Source organism: Palaemon carinicauda, chromosome 3, assembly GCF_036898095.1.
Source record: "Palaemon carinicauda isolate YSFRI2023 chromosome 3, ASM3689809v2, whole genome shotgun sequence".
Classification (NCBI taxonomy): domain Eukaryota; kingdom Metazoa; phylum Arthropoda; class Malacostraca; order Decapoda; family Palaemonidae; genus Palaemon; species Palaemon carinicauda.
The window spans coordinates 155,111,899-155,116,898 of record NC_090727.1 but is presented as its reverse complement, the minus strand read 5'-3'; the positions used below and the strand labels follow the sequence as shown (position 1 = coordinate 155,116,898).

The 5,000-nt window shown below is 33.4% G+C and overlaps 1 protein-coding gene across 1 annotated transcript in view; it reads left to right on the top strand.

Moving 5' to 3' along the window:
- The window catches only part of LOC137638699 (TOX high mobility group box family member 3-like), a 39,586-nt gene that overhangs the window by 10,745 nt on the left and 23,841 nt on the right, over nt 1–5,000 (top strand). The window lies entirely within an intron of this gene.

Below are 5,000 nucleotides of genomic sequence, written 5' to 3'. Positions count from 1 at the left end.
TTCCTTATCGCTGATTGGTTGGACAAGATAATTCTAACCAATCAGATAGCAGGAAACTTTTCCGAGCTAAAAGGGCATCACCGCTGCGAGTGTGTGCAAATGCGTCTTATTAAAAAAAATTGAGTATAGTCATGTAATTCTAATCTCTTAATTTATATTTGTTTGGTTTACTCTCATTTTTATATTTTACAGGTACTTATATTGCTAAGCGTGTGTGTGTGTATATATATATATATATATATATATATATATATATATATATATATATATATATATATATATATATATATATATATATATATATATATATATATATATAACTAGTGTACGCGACCCGTCAAAAGCTTCAGCAAAATATTTAGAGCATGGCAAATGAAACCTTTTCTTGTACCTCACCGTTCAAGATTTTATTGCCGAAAATTGTTCCTTTTTTATGTTGTTATTATTATTATTATTATTATTATTATTATTATTATTATTATTATTATTATTATTATTATTATTATTATTATTATTATTATTAGCTAAGCTACAACCCTAGTTTGAAAAGAAAGATGCTATAAGTTCAAGGGCTCCAGCAGAAAAAGTAGCCCAGTGAGGAAAGGAAATAAGGAATAAATAAACGATATAAGAAATAATGAACAATTAAAATAAGATATCTTGAAATCAGTAACAACAGCAAAACTGATTTCATATATAAACTATAATAAGACTTATGTCAGCCTGTTCAACATAAAAATATTTACCACAAGTTTGAGATTTTGAAACTCTACAGATTCAACTGCCCGAATAGGTAGTATAGGTATTATAGTATAAGATTTTGATGGATTATTATATTTTAATTTTGCTATATGATTTTAAAAAAAAATTAAAAAAAAAAAAACAAGGAGACGTTGACTGAAAATTTTTTAGTACTGTATTTACAAACGTTCAGCTGGGCTCCACAAGGCACCAGGGGTGTTGGAAGACCCAGGCCTACGTGGCTGAGGATTATGAAGCGCGAAGTAGATGATGATGATTTACAAACATTCACGTGATCACACATGCATGTATGTACAGTTGGCTTCATTAATTCCGTACACTGACGTCTCCTTAAGTTCACGTGAAGTGTACGGGAATTAATGAAGCCAACTGTACATTCATCAACTTGGTTAAACGAATATTTTCAATTGAAACGTGAAAGAAAATGAATATAGGGAAGATCTTGAGCTTCGAACCAAATTGAAACGAGAAGAAAAATGAATATTGGGAAGATCTTGAGCCTCGAACCAAATTGAAACGAGAAAGAAAATGAATATAGGGAAGACCTTGAGCCTCGAACCAAATTGAAACTAGAAAGAAAATGAATATAGGGAAGATCTTGAGCCTCGAACCAAATTAAAACGAGAAAGAAAATTAATTTCCTGATATAGGGAAGAAGATCTTGAGTCATCGAGCCAGCTTTGAAGGGTCCCTTTGTGGCCGGCGAGTTTTGGACCGATTTTATGCAATGTTTATATTATCAATTTGCAGTGATTATCCAAATGGAGTCTTGACAATGACACAAAGCAATCTGGCAGTTGTAAATCTCATGCATATGCAAGTAATGCTCTAACTGCCCAATTTCAATTAAGCAACCAATTATTGGGCAAAATAGGACCAAGTCCAAAGTTTATTACGTCAGTTAAATGGATCAACTCCACATGAAAGCAGCAATATACATATCATTTAAAGATAGATGAGCAGTAAAGGCCGAAGCCCTCCTGGTAACGAAGTCTCCTCCGTCATCGCTTGGCCGCCTTCCCCGAAGAGCCGAATTCGCCCGGCGCTTCCAAAGGGCCTCTACCTCCCGGTGGCTTGCCGAAGACTGTCTCTCTTGGGACGCCGTTGTATGCAATGGTTAAAGGGTATCAACAACAACATATTATACTCGCTGTCTTTGTAAGTAAGCGAGAACTGTTCCTAGCACATTAAGGTCTCATCTCGACGCTATTACCATTATTAACAAGCTGTTGAAATTTGGTAGTTAAAGGGGAGACAATGGATGGCTGTAGAGGGGGGGAGGGGGTTAAAATGCGTAAGGGGATGTTTAGAGTGGGGGGGGGGTGTATGTAGGGCTTCAGTTACACCTATTGATAACGGTTACATGAATATGGTCATAGATACTTATATTCTCCCATTATTTATTTGTCTGTTTATTTTTACTATAAATAACTCCCATTATTTATTTTACCATTTTATCTCTTTATTTCTTTGCCTGTTTATTTTAACTGTATTATCCTCCCTTTATTTATTTGCCTGTTTATTTTAATTATATTATCCTCCCTTTATTTATTTGCCTATTTATTTTAACCATATTATCCTTCCTTTATTTATTTGCCTGTTTATTTTAAGTATATTATCCTCCCTTTATTTATTTGCCTGTTTATTTTAACTGTATTATCCTCCCTTTATTTATTTGCCTGTTTATTTTAACTGTATTATCCTCCCTTTATTTATTCGCCTGTTTATTTTAACTATATTATCCTCCCTTTATTTATTTGCCTGTTTATTTTAACTGTATTATCCTCCCTTTATTTATTCGCCCGTTTATTTTAACTGTATTATCCTCCCTTTATTTATTCGCCTATTTATTTTAACTATATTATCCTCCCTTTATTTATTTGCCTATTTATTTTAACTATATTATCCTCCCTTTATTTATTTGCCTGTTTATTTTAACTATGTTATCCTCCCTCTATTTATTTGCCTGTTTATTTAAACTATATTATCCTCCCTTTATTTTTTGCCTGTTTGTTTTAACTATATTATCCTCCCTTTATTTATTTGCCTGTTTATTTTAACTATATTATCCTCTCTTTATTTATTTGCCTGTGTATTTTTACAACATTATCCTCCCTTTATCTATTTCACAATATTATAATCTCATTATTTATTTGCCTATTTATTTGTACTATTATAATCCTCCCATTATTCATTTCACTGTATTATAATCCCATTATTTATCTGTTTATTTCTACTATACAATCCTCCTATAATTTATTTCCCTCTCTTTACTATTGCTCTAAAAATAACATTGCAAACTTTGTTGAAGATTTAAGAGTTGTCTCTGATACATATAGGTGAAACACAAGCTTTGGCTATAAGGTCTGGCGTGAACCATCCGACGACATTAAGTATGCTTTTGATCTGTGATAATCACGTTTGTTAGGGGGGCCAGCTTTCCTTCGATATATAAAACGTTTGATACGCCCCTTTTGGGGGAAAGGAGGTGAATAGGAGGAAGGGCTAAACCTCTCTTTAAGATCCCATCCCCCCTTTCTCGTCTTGTTTTACTAAACATCTCATCTGATGGTCCTTAGATGTCAGGATGCCAGATAACTCCTAATCAATCAATCAATCAGTCATCTGATGGTTTGCTTATTCACTGGTGGTAGTTATAATTGCTATTGTTATTATTATTATTATTATTATTATTATTATTATTATTATTATTATTATTATAAAATCTAGAAAGCCACAACTTAATCAAGAAATTTCTAGTTTTCCTTTGAAAATTGCCTAACTTAGATTTTATTCGTTTACAATATTTATATACAGCTTTCTCTTTATTGTTTTACCTTCTTTTACCCAGGAACATGATTATGAACACAGAGATGTTTGAAACGTCGTTATTTGTTGGTGATGGAAATAAATTTAAGAATGTTTGGCGTTGTCGTAATTCTCCAGTTCCTTATTAAATTGAGGTTCCCTTCCACCCGTTCAGTATCGGATATTATTATTATTATTATTATTATTATTATTATTCCAAAACGACTTATAACATTGATATACTTAGTCATCGTTCATTACTGAAAGACTCGTTTGCAGTTGCTAAATACCATTCTATAATTTTTTTAAAGTATTCTTTTCTTATTTTAGAGAATTTACCATGATCCTGTCAATTTCATTGTTTTTTCAGAGCATATACGTTTGTTTTTGTACATTTCCTTTCCTCACTGGGCTATTTTCCCTGTTGGAGCCCCCTGGCTTATAGCATCTTGCTTTTCCAACTGGGGTTGTAGCTTAGCAAGTAATAATAATAATAATAATAATAATAATAATAATAATATAGCATCCTGCTATTCCAACTAGGGTTGTAGTTTAGCAAGTAATATTAAAAATGATAATAATAATAATAATATAATAATAATAATAATAATAATAATAATATAGCATCCTGCTATTCCAACTAGGGTTGTAGCTTAGCAAGTAATAATAATAATAATATAGCATCCTGCTATTCCAACTAGGGTTGTAGCTTAGCAAGTAATAATAATAATGATAATAATAATACCAGTAAATGCATCCACGGCCATTGCCTTACATATATTTCTCGACACCTCTGAGCAGTTGAACTGAACTAGTCCCTGGCTTGTCCTCCATATTTTATAACTCCCAAAACGTAGACTGTCTCTGTCTCTCTGTCTCTCCTTGGTCTGCATCACCTTCCTTCGTAAACCGCCTTGGTTGCCTAAACCCTAAGACTCCATATAAGATGGGTAAAGACGAAATATGGAAAAAGCTTTTGTAGTGCTCTCCTGTGAGTATTCCAGAAGACATTAATAGCTACGGGACCGTCTCATGATTTCATACAAGAATCGAAATATAACAAAGTCTAACAGCGCACCCGTGTCTCTGCGCCTCCGATGGTCCACAAACTCTATGCCAGAGTTGCACAAGACTTGAATTTACATAGGTGGAGATGGTGGCTGATGCGCCCATGTTGCTCGGAAAGATTTTCATTTTTACCCGTGTGCCATAAATAAGGGAGAATGACTTTCCTATCCCTCTCAAAGAATCATATTAGCAACTCTCTCTCTCTCTCTCTCTCTCTCTCTCTCTCTCTCTCTCTCTCTCTCTCTCTCCTCTCTCTCTCCTCTCTCTCTCTCTCTCTCTCTCAAATAAACAGGGCCCCGTTAGCTCTGTTTCTCTACTTCAATCCCTCCATTTCTCTCTATTTGTTACCGAGATGTTGACGT